This window comes from Ranitomeya variabilis, chromosome 4 (assembly GCF_051348905.1).
Source record: "Ranitomeya variabilis isolate aRanVar5 chromosome 4, aRanVar5.hap1, whole genome shotgun sequence".
Taxonomy (NCBI): Eukaryota; Metazoa; Chordata; class Amphibia; order Anura; family Dendrobatidae; genus Ranitomeya; species Ranitomeya variabilis.
The window spans coordinates 567,226,371-567,244,996 of NC_135235.1; the positions used below are offsets into that span (position 1 = coordinate 567,226,371).

The window sequence follows — 18,626 nt, forward strand, 5'->3', positions numbered from 1 at the left end:
CCCGCCCCCCACATTACCACACATAATCCCGCCCCCCACCACATTACCACACATAATCCCGCCCCCCCACCACATCACCACACATAATCCCACCCCCCCCTCAATACATCACCACACATAGTACCCCCCACACCATTACCACATAATCCCGCCCCCACCACATTACCACACATAATCCCGCCCACCACATTACCACAGATAATCCCGCCCCCCACATTACCACACACAATACCGCCCCCCCACATTACCACACATAATCCTGCCCCCCACATTACCACAGATAATCCCGCCCCCACCACATTACCACACACAATCCAGCCCCCCACCACACTACCGCACATAATCCTGCCCCCCACTCCATCACACATAATCCCGCCCCCCACCCCATTATCACACATAATACCGCCCCCCACCCCATTATCACACATAATACCGCCCCCCCACCCCATTACCACACATAATCCAGCCCCCCCACCCCATTACCACACAATCCCACCCCCCACCACATCACCACACATAATCCCGACCCAACACATCACCACACTATTGTTATTAACTTCATTTTAAGCTTATTTACCACCTGCGTTAGCGCTATTGAATGTTGTCATTATCTGCTTTAGGGTACCGTCACACAGTGCAATTTTGATCGCTACGACGGTACGATTCGTGACGTTCTAGCGATATCGTTACGATATCGCAGTGTCTGACACGCAGCAGCGATCAGGGATCCTGCTGAGAATCGTACGTCGTAGCAGATCGTTTGGAACTTTCTTTCGTCGCTTGATCACCCGCTGACATCGCTGGATCGTTGTGTGTGACAGCGATCCAGCGATGCGTTCGCTGGTAACCAGGGTAAACATCGGGTAACTAAGCGCAGGGCCGCGCTTAGTAACCCGATGTTTACCGTGGTTACCAGCGTAAAAGTAAAAAAAAAAAAACCGTACATGCTCACCATCTGATGTCCGTCCGGTCCCTTGCCGTCCGCTTCCCGCTCTGACTGTATGCCGGCCGGAAAGTGAGAGCAGATCACAGCGGTGACGTCACCGCTGCACTCTGTTCTCACTGTACGGCCGGATCTGTTTCCCATAGACTTGTATTGGCGACGCATCGCGACGGATTGTCACGCGTTGTGCGACGGATGCGTCGGAATTTGGCGACACGTCGTCTGGAAAAAACGTTGATTGTAACGTTTTTTGTCTGCGTCTGGAAAACGTGTTGCGACGCATCCTGCGGCATGTGTCGTTGACTAGAACGTAAGCCTATGGGCGCAGGATCCGTCGGAACACGTCATATGACGGAATGCAGCGCTGCAATACGTTTTTTTTACACTGAATGCTCAGAATCAGGATTTTGTTGCCAATTGGCCAGACACCCCCAAATCTATATAAACCTGGCCTGGGGCTTCAACCCCAAATGTGCCAGCGAGACTCCTGCCAGCCTGAAGACAGCAAGCCAGCCAGTCTGAAGACAGACAGCAGCCAGCATCTGCCCAGCCTGCCAGCATCTGCCCAGCCTGCCAGCATCTGCCCAGCCTGCCAGCATCTGTCCAGCCTGCCAGCATCTGTCCAGCCTGCCAGCATCTGTCCAGCCAGCCAGCCAGCGTCCAGACGCATGCCAGCTATAGAACCTAGGCAGCCAGAGGCCTGACTGTACTGCCAGAAGATTGCATCAAGCTGCAGCCTTCCAGCCAGTGTGAGTACTGCCATTTTTGTGTGCGTCTGTGTGCATGTCTGTGTGTGCGTGTGCATGTGTTTGTGTCTGTATGACGTATTGAATACAGCCAGAGCTAAACCTGAATACAGCCAGAGGCCTGCCATCATCCTGCACCAGCCAGCGTCCTGCCAGAGTCCAGCTCCAGCCTGAGGCCTGCCACTGTGAAGCCAGCCAGCGTCCAGCTCCAGCCTGAGGCCTGCCAGCATCCAGACAGCGGGAGTCCTGCCACTTTTGCGTGTGTGTGTGTGCGTGTCTGTGTGCGTCTTTGTGTGTTGGTCTGCCTGCGTGCTTTTGTGCATCTGTGTGTGTTTACATAAGCCTGTGTGCTTTTGTGTGTGTGTGCATCTGTGTGTGTTTGCGTACGGCTGTGTGCTTTTGTGATATGCCTGCGCCTGTGTGCTTTTGTGCGTGTGCTTTCATGCATGTGTGCGTGCGTGCGTGCGTGCGTGCGTCTGGGTGATTGCAGGTGCATGTGTCCATGCAACTGGGTGAGTGCCAGGGCATTTTTTTTTTTATGTGATGTATTTACCAAGAATTGTGGTCTGTGCAGCATGTGGTTTCAGTGTGTGAGCGTGTGTCTTGCGTGTGTGTTTTTTTCTTTCAATTTTTTTTTTTGTTTTACTGTTGAAACCATTTCCAGTTGATGTACTTGTATTTAAAATAAAGAGCATTTTAGCTCCTAATTGTGATGGTAAAAAAAAAAGGAAATTAAAAAAGAATTAATAAAATGTTTTATATAAATGTCCGTAGTATCATTTCACAAAGATAAATTTAAAACTGGTGTATGTACAAATGGCCACACATGCAATACAGAGTTGGTTGAGGGTTTATTTTTTAATAAAAAAGGTAATTGAAAAATTTTAAAAGGTGTTTTTGTTTTTTAGTAATTTTTAAAGGGATATTTTAAAATCACATATGTTTTCAATAAATTTTCACATGGTGTTTAGGCCTTTCAATTTTGCATGTTTTTTCTTTTGTTTCTTTTTTTGGGTGGGTGGAAAAGGTTTTACAGCTTGCACATACTATTGAAGTAGGTAATCCAGCTCAGACTGTTGTGCCTTGGGTCTATTTGTTTTTGGGTTTGTTTCTCAAAACTGTTGGTGTTGGCCTGCATGAACATTGCTCACATAATTTGAGCAGGGTGGTTATTAAATCTTTTAGATGAGTTTGGGGAGGGGGTCTAACTATAACTTTTTTATACTTACAGAGCCACCAGGGACCACAGCCACCTTTGCAAACCACCAGGGACCACCACGACCGTGCACACACAGCAAGCCAATTTCCAGAGGTAAGTTTTGAAGACCCTAAATCTGCCAATTCAATGTGTATAGTAGATTACAAGTGTCTTTTTACTTACAGAGCCACCAGGGACCACAGCCACCTTTGCAAGCCAACAGGGACCACCACGACCGTGCACACACAGCAAGCCAATTTCCAGAGGTAAGTTTTGAAGACCCTAAATCTGCCAATTCAATGTGTATAGCAGATTACAAGTGTCTTTTTACTTACAGAGCCACCAGGGACCACAGCAAGAATGTCGTCTTCTGAGAGCCCTCCTCCAGAGCGACAGCGTGTAGCGGTCAGTTAAAAAAAAATTTAAATTTTTTTTAACTGTTATAGTTAAAATTTCTGTTAATCACCATATGCATTAATTATGTTTTCACAGGAAGCTGAAGCAGCCGAGGGCCTCTCAGAAGGGGACGAGATGGGTGGAGAAATGCCAGGAGTGGGCGCACAGAGTGTAAGTTGTGGCGAAACAGTTGCTTCACACATCACAGTGCACCAGACACAAAACAGATCATCAAGACTAAGAGTATTTTCACACTAGCGTTTTTTGCAATACGTCGCAATGCGTAGTTTTGAAGAAAAAACGCATCCTGCAAAGTTGTCTGCAGGATGCGTTTTTTCCCCATTGACTAACATTAGCGACGCATTGCGGCGCATTGACACACGTCGCAACCGTCATGCGACGGTTGCGTCGTGTTGTGACAGACCGTTGGCAGCAAAAAACGTTGCTTGCAACGTTTTTTGCTGCGTCGAGAACGTCTTTTCCGACCACGCATGCGCAGCCGGAACTCCGCCCCCTCCTCCCCGCACCTCACAATGGGGCAGCGAATGCGCTGAAAATCAGCATCCGCTGCACCCGTTGTGCAGCGCAAACAACGCTAGCATAGGTACGTCGGCCCGTCGCAGTACGACGCTAGTGTGAAAGTAGCCTTAGGCCGGCCTCACACTCAGCGTATGTAAATACGGTCCGTATTTTACGGCCGTAATACGCAGAAAAGTCCCCAAAATAGTGATCCGTATGTCATCCGTAGGCAGGGTGTGTCAGCGTATTTTGCGCATGGCATCCTCCGTATGTAATCCGTATGGCATCCGTACTGCGATATTTTCTCGCAGGCTTGCAAAACCGACATCTAATGGATTTATGTGCTCAAATGTTCGTTAAAACATATTATATATATATATATATATATATATATATATATATATATATATATATATATATATATATACATATACATACACACACACATATATATACATATATACATATATATATATATATATATATATATATATATATATATATATATATATATATATATATATATATATATATATATATATATATATTTGAAGAAATTAGAACAGCATCATATTACCACACTTGTAGTGCAAAGCTCTCCAAGCCAGTATTCCAGCGGCTCCAGCAATATGAGAAAAAAAGGAAAACAGCACAAAAAAGTAACAAAAAAGTGGGTCTTTTTAATGCCTGAACGGCGTGGCAACGTTTCGGATTTTCCAATCCTTTTTCAAGCTTTTTAATAATGTGTGGTTTTCTTTAACCCTTTCATACAATTGGATTAGTAATGGATAGGTGTCATAATTGACGCCTCTCCATTATTAATCTGGCTTAATGTCACCGTACAATAGCAAGGTGACATTAACCCTTCATTACCCCATATCCCACCGCTACACGGGAGTGGGAAGAGAGTGGCCAAGTGCCAGAATAGGCGCATCTTTCAGATGTGCCTTTTCTGGGGTGGCTGGGGGCAGATGTTTGTAGACAGGGGGGGCCAATAACCATGGACCCTCTCTAGGCTATTAATATCTGCCCTCAGTCACTGGCTTTACCACTCTGGCGGAGAAAATTGCGCGGGAGCCCACGCCAATTTTTTCCGACATTTAACCCTTTATTTTAGCAGCTACAGCGCCCAAATTTTGCACATACACACTACTAACATTAGTAGTGTGGAATATACAAAAAAAAAAGGGATATGAGATGGTTTACTGTATGTAAACCATGTCTCATATCCTGTTGGGTTTGTGAAGGAGAAATGAAAAGCCGGCAATTGAATTACCGGCTTTTCACTAACACCGCTGAGTATTTCTCGCAAGTCACACTGCTGGTCCGTGTGGAATCCGTATTTTTCTCGCCCCCATAGACTTTCATTGGCGATTTTTTTGCGCAATACGGTGACAAACGCAGCATGCTGCGATTTTCTACGGCCGTACAAGACCGTATATTACGGATGCGTATTATATACGGCAGATAGGAGCTGGGCCATAGAGAATCATTGGGCCGTGTGTAATGCGTATTTTACGGACGTAGTTTATGCGCTCATACGTCCGTAAAACTCGCTAGTGTGAGGCCAGCCTTAGCATTCCCTTTACCACACCCCTCTGATCCTGCCACCTCTAGACCACCATTAGGTTCGTGGCGGCAGCGACAGAGGGGTCCGGAAAGGAGCTATGTGGTGTTATATTTTTATTTTAAAAAAAGGTGTAACCAAACAAAAAAAAGTTTACAAATAAAGTTACCAAAAAAAAGTTTACCAAAAAAAAAAAGGTTTGCCAAAAAAAAGGTTTACCAAAGAAAAAAAAGGTTTACCAAAAAATTAAAAAAAAAAAAAATAAATAGTATGACAAAAGTTTATTATATTGTAATATGTAAAATAAAATTTGGTTTGGTTTAAAAACAATTTTTTTGTGAAGTGCCTTCATTTAATTATGCTAACTAAATGTAAAAAAAATTACACACCACAAGTTAGAAGGTATAACATTTGGTTTATTACCCAAAATATACCAAACTTTTGGAAACTAATTATTAAAAGTTGGTGTCAATAAAAAAACTTTGTACAGAAACATAAATCACCAAGAAATGAAAGAAAGATATCACACAATGTTCTCTTGCCATGGCACTCTGCCTACAGGTGACACAAAATACTCTGCAAAGTGGTCCCTCATTCTGGAAACAGAACCGGCGGAACGTACAGAGCTGCTGTGGTAATCCCACAGGGTGGTCTTCAAGTCCTCATCATCCACGGAAACAGGCTCCTTGGAAAGTACATAGTTATGCAGGACCACACAGGCCTTCACAACCTCATCCACTGTTTGTGTGTGCAGTCTTATGGCGGTGAGCAGCACGCGCCACTTTGCAGTGAGAATGCCAAATGCACACTCCACCACTCTTCTTGCTCTTGTTAAGCGGTAATTGAAAACTCTTTTTGTTCGGGTCAAGTCTCTGCTTGCATACGGTTTTAGTAGATGTGGGGACAACTGGAAGGCCTCATCACCCACACAGACATATGGCATATGTGGTCCAGTTGTTCCCGGGAGTGCTCTTGCTGGTGGAAAATCATACGTGTCTCCATACTAACAACGGTCCATCGGTGAAGTTTTGAAGACTTGGGAGTCGTTGGACCGGCCATAGGCTCCAATGTCCACAGCCAGAAATTTAAATTTACAGTTGGCATCTGCAATGGCCATGAGTACTACTGAAAAGTACTTCTTGTAGTTGAAGTACTCTGAGCCTGATCCTGCCGGTTTTGCAATACGGATGTGTTTGCCATCTACGGCACCCAAGCAATTTGGGAAATGGCACAGTTTCTCAAACAGTTCTGCACTTGAAAGCCAGATGTCCTTTGTTGGTTGTGGAATGTACTCCGTGTGCAAGGTATCCCATATAGCCAGGCAAGTAACTTTCACAATTCCGGAAATAGTTGATATTCCAAGGCGGAACTAGTAATGTAGGGAAGTTAGGGATTCTCCTGTAGCCAGGAATCTGTGAAAAACAAATAAAAATGTTAGTAAAAATTGCAAAGACCCACATAACATTTTTAAGCAATGTACACAAATATTGCATTTATTTATTTTTTTAAAAGTTTCGATAAATGGCACTGTGGAAGTTTTAGTTCTCTTGTAGTGCTCATTAAAAACAGCATTTTTACATCTGTGCAGCAGGTGTTAAAAAATGTGGAATGGCCCCAAACAATAAAAATAACATGCTGCAGAAAATGCAACGCTGTGTTTCAGCGCAGTATTTTCTGCAGCATGTTCACTGCTGATGTGGTTTTCCATAGGTTAAAACATGTTTACATGGCATTAAATATGAACAATGATTAAAAAAAAAAAATAAAAAAATAAGCTTACCGCAGGGTCACTATCAGCCGCTCCGCCGGTGAAATGGAAAACCTCATGCGTGTGTCCAGCCTTTGGATGACATCCCCAACTTGTTCCAGCAACAAATCAAAATGCTCCTGCCTCATCCGAACGTAATAAAAAAAAAATTATCCGGGTTCTGACGCAATTCCATGTACAGAGTAGAATAGACGCCCTGGGTCATCCGCAGTGCGTTAATGGGATGAATCTATAGTCTGCGACGTCGAGGTTGAAGCATCCTCTTGCTGCTGCCGCCTCCTTCTCTCGAACCATTATATCCAGCCGATTTGTCTCAAAAATCACATCAGTAACTACGTTCGCAATCCTCTTAAGTACTCCTTCCATCTCTGCCACTTTCTCTAAACCCTTTCAGGGCAGTCCCACACGTCCAGATAATTCCGGTACCGGAAAAATCGGTACCGGAATTATCCGTGTCAGTGTGCCTGTGCGTTTCTGTGGCACATCAGTGTGGCACACGGGCGGCACACGTGTGCCGCCCGTGTGCCGACTGGGTACCACACGCACCGTGCAGGAGACAGCGCTAGAGATAAGCGCTGCCCCCCCCCCCCACGTGGTGCTGAAGCCGCCATTCATATCTTCTCTACAGCAGCGTTTGCTGTAGAGAAGATATGAATAATCCTTTTTTTTGTTTGTTTCTTGTTCTTAACATAAAGATCCATGTCCCCACCCCCTGTGCGCCCGCCCGCTGTTATTAAAATACTCACCCGGCTCCCTCGCTGACGCTGCTTCCTGTCCTGGCCGCACCTTCTACTGTATGAGCGGTCACGTGGGGCCGCCGATTACAGTCATGAATATGCGGCTCCACCTCCCATAGGACGCCTCTCTATTATTAATCTGGCTTAATGTCACCTTACAATAGCAAGGTGACATTAACCCTTCATTACCCCATATCCCACCGCTACACTGCCTTTACCACTCTGGCGGAGAAAATTGCGCGGGAGCCCACGCCAATTTTTTCTGCCATTTCACCCTTTATTTTAGCAGCTACAGCACCCAAATTTTGCACATACACACTACTAACATTAGTAGTGTGGAATATGCAAAAAAAAAGGGGATATGAGATGGTTTACTGTATGTAAACCATGTCTCATATCCTGTCGGGTTTGGGAAGGAGAATTGAAAAGCCGGCAATTAAATTACCGGCTTTTCAAATATATCGCGCTGAATTAAATATAAATACAGAATATATATATATATATATGTGTGTCTCAATTATATATATATATATATATATATATATATATATATATATATATATATATATATATATATATATATATATATATATATATATACACACTGTATATATGTTTTAACGAACATTTGAGCACATAAATCCATTAGATGTCGGTTTTGCAAGCCTGCGAGAAAATATCGCAGTACGGATGCCATACGGAAGATGCCAGGCGCAAAATACGCTGACACACCCTGCCTACGGATAACATATGGATCACTATTTTGGGAACATTTCTCCGTATTACGGCTGTAAAAAACGGACCGTATTGTCTTACGCTGAGTGTGACGCCAGCCTATGTCTGATGTGTGTGTGTGTGTAAACATACTTCAATGGAGTATGTAAAATAAGAGGTTGGACAAAGAAATGACATCACAATTCTTTTTTTTAATAATATATCTTTATTTAGGTTACAAAAACGCATACAAATCCGCATCAAAAACGCGCAAATTTTTACAAGCATTTTTTGCCAAGAGATGCAGAATCTGCACAGAAAATTCCACAGGCAAATCTGCAACGTGTGCACATACCCTTACATCAACAAATTTTTACCAGCATTTTTTGCCAAGAGATGCAGAATCTGCACAGAAAATTCCACAGGCAAATCTGCAACGTGTGCACATACCCTTACATCAACAGTGACATCATGTCAACAGAACAGCTTCTTCTGTTTCGCTCTGCTCTGTTGGTTGGCTATCAATGCCGATGTAATACTTATTGACAGCTGGCTCCCTGCTGCATAACTGCGGGGAGTTGCCTGTCAATCAACATAGCGGGGAGCTGCCTGTCAATCAACATGACATCAACAGTTGACAGAGCAGAGGGGAAGAAGAAGCAGCTCTGCTGATGTGAGGTCACATGAAGCCGGGAAATTTCCACCTGAGTCTGACAGAGCAGGCAGGTGGTTAACAACTATCTGCGGTAAAATCTTAGCTGCATGCACAAAAATAATTAAATTCTCGGCTATCTACTTGAAAAATAAAGAAAAAACTAAAGTATATTTAGTACTTTCCATGTGTAAAGGAGAGAGAGAGAGAGAGAGAGAGAGAGAGAGAGAGAGAGAGAGAGAGAGAGAGAGAGAGAGAGAGAGAGAGAGAGAGAGAGAGAGAGAGAGAGAGAGAGAGAGAGAGAGAGAGAGAGAAAAAACTAAAGTATATTTAGTACTTTCCATGTGTAAAGGAGAGAGAGAGAGAGAGAGAGAGAGAGAGAGAGAGAGAGAGAGAGAGAGAGAGAGAGAGAGAGAGAGAGAGAGAGAGAGAGAGAGAGAGAGAGAGAGAGAGAGAGAGAGAGAGAGAGAGAGAGAGAGAGACCAGAATGGAAAATGCATGATTTGTTTAACCCCTTCACGACCAAGCCTATTTTGACCTTAATGACCTGGCCGTTTTTTGCAATTCTGACCAGTGTCCCTTTATGAGGTAATAACTCAAGAACGCTTCAACGGATCCTAGCAATTCTGAGACTGTTTTTTCGTGACATATTGAGCTTCATGCTAGTGGTAAATTTAAGTCAATAATTTTTGCGTTTATTTGTGAAAAAAATGGAAATTTGGCGAAAATTTTGAAAATTTTGCAATTTTCAAATTTTTATTCTGTTAAACCAGAGAGTTATGTGACACAAAATAGTTAATAAATAACATTTCCCACATGTCTACTTTACATCAGCATAATTTTGGAAACAAAATTTTTTTTTGCTATGAAGTTATAAGGGTTAAACTTTGACCAGCGATTTCTCATTTTTTCAACAAATTTTACAAAACCATTTTTTTTAGGGACCACCTCACATTTGAAGTCACTTGAGGGGTCTATATGGCTGAAAATACCCAAAAATGACACCATTCTAAAAACTGCACCCCTCAAGGTGCTCAAAACCATATTCAAGAAGTTTATTAACCCTTCAGGTGCTTCACAGCAGCAGAAGCAACATGGAAGGAAAAAATTAACATTTAACTTTTTAGTCACAAAAATGAACTTTTAGCAACTATTTTTTTATTTTCCCAAAGTTAAGAGGATAAACTGGACCCCGAAAGTTGTTGTACAATTTGTCCTGAGTACGCCGATACCCTATGTGTGGGGGGGGAATCACTGATTGGGTGCACGACAGGGCTCGGAAGGGAAGGAGCGCCATTTTACTTTTTGAATGAAAAATTGTCTCCAATCTTTAGCGAACACCATGTCGCGTTTGGAGAGCCCCTGTGTGCCTAAAGCTTGAAGCTCCCCCACAAGTGACCCCATTTTGGAAACTAGACCCCCCAAGAAACTTATCTAGATGCATAGTGAGCACTTTCAACCCCCAGGTGCTTCACAAATTGATCCGTAAAAATGAAAAAAGTACTTTTTTTTCCACACAAAAAATATTTAAAGGCCCCGTCACACATAGCGAGATCGCTAGCGAGATCGCTGCTGAGTCACAAGTTTTGTGACGCAACAGCGACCTCAGTAGCGATCTCGCTATGTGTGACACGTACTAGCGACCCGGCCCCTGCTGTGAGATCGCTGGTCGGAATGGCCTGGGCCATTTTTTGGTCGTTGAGGTCCCGCTGACATCGCTGAATCGGTGTGTGTGACACCGATCCAGCGATGTCTTCACTGGTAACCAGGGTAAACATCGGGTTACTAAGCGCAGGGCCGCGCTTAGTAACCCGATGTTAACCCTGGTTACCAGCGTAAATGTAAAAAAAACCAAACAGTACATACTCACCATCTGATGTCCGTCAGGTCCCTTGCCGTCTGCTTCCCACACTGACTGAGCGCCGCAAAGTGAAAGTGAAAGTACAGCACAGCGGTGACGTCACCGCTGCGCTCTGCTCTCACTGTACGGCCGGATCTCAGTCAGAGCAGGAAGCAGACGGCAAGGGACCTGACGGACATCAGATGGGGAGTATGTACTGTTTGTTTTTTTTGGTAACCAGGGTAAACATCGGGTTACTAAGCGCGGCCCTGCGCTTAGTAACCCGATGTTTACCCTGGTTACCCGGGTGCTGCAGGGGGACTTCGGCATCGTTGAAGACAGTTTCAACGATGCCGAAGTCGTTCCCCTGATCGTTGGTCGCTGGAGAGAGTTGTCTGTGTGACAGCTCCCCAGCGACCACACAGCGACTTACCAACGATCACGGCCAGGTCGTATCGCTGGTCGTGATCGTTGGTAAATCGCTATGTGTGACGGGGCCTTTAGCCTCAATTTTTTCATTTTCACATGGGTAACAGGATAAAATGGATCCTAAAATTTGTTGGGCAATTTCTCCTGAGTACACCGATACCTCATTTGTGGGGGTAAACCACTGTTTGGGCACACGGCAAGGCTCGGAAGGGAAGGAGCGCCATTTGACTTTTTGAATGAAAAATTAGCTCCAATCGTTAGCAGTCACCATGTCGCGTTTGGAGAGCCCCTGTGTGCCTAAACATTTGAACTCCCCCACAAGTGACACAATTTTGGAAACTAGACCCCCCCCCCCCCAAGGAACTCATCTAGATGTGTGATGAGCACTTTGAACCCCCATGTGCTTCACAGAAGTTTATAACGCAGAGCCATGAAAATAAAAAATCATTTTTCTTTCCTCAAAAATTATTTTTTAGCCCACAATTTTTTATTTTCACAAGGGTAACAGGAGAAATTGGACCCCAAAAGTTGTTGTCCAGTTTGTCCTGAGTACGCTCATACCCGATATGTGGGGGTAAACCACTATTTGGGCACATGGCAGAGCTCGGAAGGGAAGTAGTGATGTTTTGGAATGCAGACTTTGATGGAATGGTCTGCGGGCGTCATGTTATGTTTGCAGAGCCCCTGATGTGCCTAAACAGTAGAAACCCCCCACAATTGACCCCATTTTGGAAACTAGAGCCCCAAGGAACTTATCTAGATGTGTGGTAAGCACTTTGAACCCCCAAGTGCTTCACAGAAGTTTATAACGCAGAGCCATGAAAATAAAAATCATTTTTCTTTCCTCAAAAATTATTTTTTAGCCAGCAATTTTTTATTTTTACAAGGGTAACAGGAGAAATTGGATCCCAAAAGTTGTTGTCCAATCTGTCCTGAGTACGCTGATACCCCATATGTGGGGATAAACCACTGCTTGGGTGCATGGCAGAGCTCGGAAAGGAAGAAGTGACTTTTTTAAATTAAGACTATGATGGAATGGTCTGCGGGTGTCATGTTACGTTTGCAAAGCCCCTGATGTGCCTAAAAAAAGTAGAAACCCCCCACAAGAGACCCCATTTTGGAAACTAGACCCCCCAAGGAACTTATCTAGATGTGTGGTGAGCACTTTGAACCCCCAAGTGCTTCACAAAAGTTTATAACGCAGAGCCGTGAAAATAAAACATATTTTTTTTCCTCAAAAATGATTTTTTTAGCCCGCAATTTTTCATTTTCACAAGGGTAACAGGAGAAACTGAACCCCAATAGTTGTTGTCCAATTTGTCCTGAGTACACTGATACCCCATATGTGGGGGTAAACCACTGATAGGGCACACGTTGGGGCTCGGAAAGGAAGTAGTGACGTTTTGAAATGTAGACTTTGATGGAATGGTCTGTGGGCATCACGTTGCGTTGGCAGAGCCCCTGATGTACCTAAACAGTAGAAACCCCCCACAAGTGACCCCATTTTGGAAACTCGACCCCCCAAGGAACTTATCTAGATGTGTGGTGAGCACCTTGAACCCCCAAGTGCTGCACAAAAGTTTATAACGCAGAGCCGTGAAAATAAATAATCTTTTTTTTACCCCCACAAAAATAATTTTGTAGCCATTTTTTTATTTTTCCAAGGGTAACAGGAGAAATTAGACCCCCAAAATTGTTGTACAATTTTTCCTGAGTACGCTTATGCCCCATATGTTTGGGTAAACCACTGTTTGGGCACACGTCGGGGCTCGGAAGGGAGGGAGCACCATTTGACTTTTTGAATGCAAGATTGGCTGCAATCAATGGTGGCGCAATGTCGTGATTGGAGACCCCCGATGTGCCTAAACCCCTCAATTCTAACTCCAACACTAACCTCAACACACCCCTAACCCTAATCCCAACTCTAACCATAACCGTAATCACAACCCTAACCCCAACACACCCCTAACCACAACCCTAACCCCAACACACCCCTAACCCTAATCCCAACCCTAACCCCAACACACAACCAACCCTAACCATAACCCTAACCACAAGCCTAACCCTAACCTCAACACACGCCTAACCTTAACCCTAATTCCAACCCTAACCCTAATTCCAACCCTAACTCTAGTTCCAGCCTTAACAGTAAGGCTATGTGCCCACGTTGCAGATTCGTGTGCGGATTTTTCCGCACCGTTTTTTGAAAAATCCGCAGGTAAAACGCACTGGGCGTTACCTGTGGATTTACGGCGGATTTCCAGTGTTTTTTGTGCGGATTTCACCTGCGGATTCCTATTGAGGAACAGGTGTAAAACGCTGTGGAATCCGCACAAAGAATTGACATGTTGCGGAAAATACAACGCAGCGTTTCCGGACGGTATTTTCCGCACCATAGGCACAGCAGATTTGGTTTTCCATAGGTTTACATGGTACTGTAAACGTGATGGAAAACTGCCACGAATCCGCAGCGGCCAATCCGCTGCGGATCCACAGCCGAATCTGCACCGTGTGCACATAGCTTAAAGGTACCTGCACACTTTGCAGCGAGGACAACGATCCGTGACGTTGCAGCGTCTTGGATAGCGATCTCGTTGTGTTTGACACGCAGCAGCGATCTGGATCCCGCTGTGATATCGTTGGTCGGAGCTAGAAGTCCAGAACTTTATTTCGTCGCTGATCACCCGCTGTCATCGCTGGATCGGTGTGTGTGACACCGATCCAGCGATGTGTTCACTTGTAACCAGGGTAAATATCGGATTACTAAGCGCAGGGCCGCGCCTAGTAACCCGATATTTACCCTGGTTACCATTGTAAATGTAAAAAAAAACACTACTCACCTTCTGATGCCTGTCACGTCCCCTGCCGGCGGCTTCCCTGCACTGAATGTGTCAGCGCCGGCCGGCCGTAAAGCAGAGCACAGCGGTGCGCTTAGTAACCCGATGTTTACCCTGGTTACCCGGGTGCTGCAGGGGGACTTCGGCATCGTTGAAGACAGTTTCAACGATGCTGAAGTCGTTCCCCTGATTGTTGGTCGCTGGAGAGAGCTGTCTGTGTGACAGCTCCCCAGCGACCACACAACGACTTTCCAACGATCGCATCGCTGGTCGTGATCGTTGGTAAGTCGTTTAGTGTAACGGTACCTTTATTCTAACCCTAATTGCAACCCTACCCCTAACCCTAGTTCTAACCCTAGTTCGAACACTAACCCTAGTGGAAAAATATAAATAAATACATTTTATTTATTTCATTATTTTCCTTACCTATGGGGGTGATAAGGGGGACTTTATTTACAATTTCTTTTTATTTTGATCACCGTGATATAACCTATCACAGTGATCAAAATGTACCTGTAACGAATCTGCACTGAGAATGCGCCCGTCATTTTGGAAGATGGCGGCGCCCATCTTAGATGCCGGACGGACACCGGGTCTCCAGTGGTATGGGGGGTGGGATCGGACAGGGGGTGGGGGGGCGTCGGACAGGATGGAGGGGAAAGGAAGGCAGCGGAGCGCAGAATGGAGGGGAGGAAAGACTGACAGTGGCGGCAGATCGGTGAAGGGAGCAGATCGCAGTTTCCAGCCATGGCCGATGATATTACAGCATCGGCCATGGCTGGATTGTAATCAGCAGTTTGACTGGTGAAATATTACAAATTGCTCTGATTGGCTGTTTCACTTTCAACAGCCAATCAGAGCGATCAAAGCCACGTGGGGGGCAAAGCCACCCCCCTGGGCTGAAGTTCCACTCCCCCAGTCCCTGCAGATCAGGTGAAATTGGAGTTAACCCTTTCACCCGATCTGCAGGGACGCGATCCCTCCATGACGCCACATAGGCGTCACAGGTCGGATTGGCACCGACTTTCTTGACGCCTACGTGGCGTCACAGGTCGGGAAGGGGTTAAAAAAAGGAATATGTTGCCGGATTCCATCATTTCACCTCATGTTTCACCGTTTTTCGCCGGATCCGTCGCTGTTCGTTTTTTCGATGGACAGAAAAAACGTTCCTAAGTCTGTTTTCTCTGGCCGCCGGAAAACGAATTTTCAACGGATCCGGCAAAAAACGGATGAAACATTAGGCCATCCATCGCAATCCGGCGCTAATACAAGTCTATGAGAAAACAATCTCATCCGGCGGCAACTTTTGCGGATCCTTTTTTTCAAAATTCGCCGGATTGTGCCTGACGGCAAAAAATTGATGTGTGAAAGCAGCCTAAGGCTACTTTCACATTAGCGTCGTGCACTGCACGTCGCAATGCGACGTTGCGGCGCACTGACGCATACTGTGGAAGCGCTGCACAACGGGGCAGCGGATGCTGTTTTTCAACGCATCCGCTGCCCCATTGTGAGGTGTGGGGAGGAGGGGGCGGAGTTCTAGCCGCGCATGCGCGGTCGGAAATGCTGGACACGACGCACCAAAAACGTTACATGCAACGCCTTTTGGTGGCAACGGTTGCGACGTGTGGCAATGCGTCGCACTGCGTCGCTAATGCAAGTCAATGGAGAAAAAACGCATCCTACAAGCACTTTTGCAGGATGCGTTTTTTCTACAAAACTACGCATAGCGACGTGCAGTGCATGACGCTAGTGTGAAAGTAGCCTAACTCGTGCAGTAAACACAGTAAAAATCAATACGTCAGAATTTACACTTTTCAGTGCCACACCATTCCCCCAATATAGTCAGAAATCCAAACAGCGTACATACCCCACGATACCAAATTGCAGCTTGCCCCCACACACTAAATGTTTTCATTAAAATTTCATAACAGAACCGAGAATCATTTTGCGCAACGAACAGCATAAAAACAATCACAGACCCAAAATAATAGTGGAATTGAGCTTTTTTTCACTATTTCACGCTATTAGGATTTTTTTTACATTACATGGCAAAATGGACGGAAAAATAAAAAACTTGTTGTCCGGGAATACAAAAAAAAAATCCTCAAAACAGTTGTGTACACTGAAAAAAATAGAAAAGTTATAGGGGAGAAAAAAAAACAAAAGTGCTCAAGAAAATCGGTCACAGCAGCAAAGGGTTGAGAAGAAATCATGAGACAGTTGGGTCTGGCCGCCATTGTGGTGAATTGTCACCCAAGTTCATATTGGTAGGCACAGAGACAGAGAAACAGCAGGACTCTAGGGTCACATAGGACAAGCCGACCATTAGTACGGTCTACAGGCTCTCCATTCATGAGCTGCCTACCTATTAGTCACACGGTCCGTCTCCGGTGCAGATCTCTCGGTGTACTGCGGTAATTACCGCCAGTGTGACGTTATCTCTTCAGCCACAGCCGGACGTGACCATTACCTCAGGGGAGGACGGCAGCGGGTTCCCGCCATTGTGCAGTCATAAATAGTGTCAGTGTCAGGGGGCGTGGCCTGCTACAGGTCTCCGCCTTATCCAGCCAATCAGGCGTCGTTTTCTTTCAGTTATTACGGCCGCGATTTAAAAGCTGAGGTAAACTGTTGCTTCTGCCTGTGACGGCCGCGGTTGTAGCACTTCATGTTTCCTGACAGCGCTGTTATATTAGGAATAAGGGCACTTTACCTCAGTGTAGTCTCTGCCTCGTTATAACTGCACAGAAATAAATGGAAACCTTGGAATACATACATAGTGTTTTCATTAGTGTGCTCTGCAGTTTCACAACCTGTTAAAACTTCTGCCCTTAGGCTACTTAAACACTAGCGTTGTTTGCTGTACGTCGCAATGCGTCGTTTAGGAGAAAAACCGCATCCTGAAAAGTTGCCGCAGGATGCGTTTTTCCCCCATAGATTTACATTAGCGACGCATTGCGACGTATGGACACACGTCGCAACCGTCGTGCGACGGTTGCGTCGTGTTTTGGCGGACCGTCTCAAAAAAAGTTACATGTAACGTTTTTTTGCGACCGCGCATGCGCAGCCGAAACTCCGCCCCCTCCTCCCCGGACCTTACAATGGGGCAGCGGAAGCGTCGTAAGACTGCTTACGCTGCCCACATCGGGCATTATTTTCACAACGCGACGGTCCTGTGCCGACGCTAGTGTGAAAGCAGCCTTAGCCTGTAAGGTGGACTCTTAGGGTAAGTGCACACGTTCAGGATTTTTCGTGATAAAAACGCATACATATGCATCCTATCATTTAGAATGCATTCCGCAATTTTTGTGCACATGATGCGTTTTTTTCCGTGAAATAAACGCATTGCGATAAAAAAAAGCAGCATGTTCATTAATTTTGCTGATTTTTCGCGTTTCCCGCTATTTAATGCATTGGGAAAGCTCCGGGAAAAACGCACAAAAAAAACGCATGCGAATTTCTGGCAGAAATGTCCAGTTTTTGTCAGGCAATTTCTGCAAGAAATCCTGAACGTGTGCACATACCCTTAATGGACTCACCCCCTGTGGGGAGAGTGAGGGTCATAGGACCACTGTTAGCCAATGATAGCCACTGGCTCTGCTATAATGTTGTCACTTCTCCATTGAGGTCTCTAGGAATTAGGAAACCAGAACGATTGCTGCTTAGAATCAGGGACGTGTGTGATCCCACAGGGCCCGGACCCTTCTATCATTAGTAAAATTAGGGGACGTACTAAAAAGAATGAAGAAAAGGACTAAAGTAAAAGAATGAACATAACTTATAGGTCCAAAGAGATGAAGAAGTATAGATTTCTTATGCATCTTGGATATGAAATGAACATGATTTATATGTAGACAATTAGGAAATCAACACAGATCCCATTTAAATGGGTGTATATTATATTCCCTGAGCTTTATAGGTGGGGAATAAACATGGAATATAAGTAGATTATAGGAGAATGAACACATTCCCCATATAAACAGGTGTAAATTACATTCCCTGAGCTTTATATGAACATGGAATATATGTAGATAATAGGAGAATGAACACATTCCCCATATAAACGGGTGTATATTATAATCCCTGTGCTTGATAGGTGGGGAATGAACAGGAAATATATGTAGATAATAGTCACTTGCGGCACTACAGCGTGAGAATTTTCTCACGGCTGTAGTGCCATAAAGTGAACTCTGATGATACAATGCGGGAGGGTTATCTCCGGTCAATGTGTCATCAGATGCCCTATAGAGCGGTCACATCTGCTGATGTGACCACTCTATAGG

General features: G+C 45.0%; 1 protein-coding gene across 2 annotated transcripts in view; it reads right to left on the reverse strand.

The window, feature by feature from the left end:
* SYCP2 (synaptonemal complex protein 2) overlaps nucleotides 1-16,872 on the reverse strand; it is a 551,324-nt gene extending 534,452 nt beyond the window's left edge. For both annotated transcript variants that reach the window (XM_077252835.1, XM_077252834.1), the window contains exon 1: nucleotides 16,712-16,872. The gene's annotated coding sequence lies outside the window, so the exon portion shown is untranslated. The remainder of the gene's footprint in view (nucleotides 1-16,711) is intronic.
* Between the last annotated feature and the right edge of the window lie 1,754 nt (nucleotides 16,873-18,626).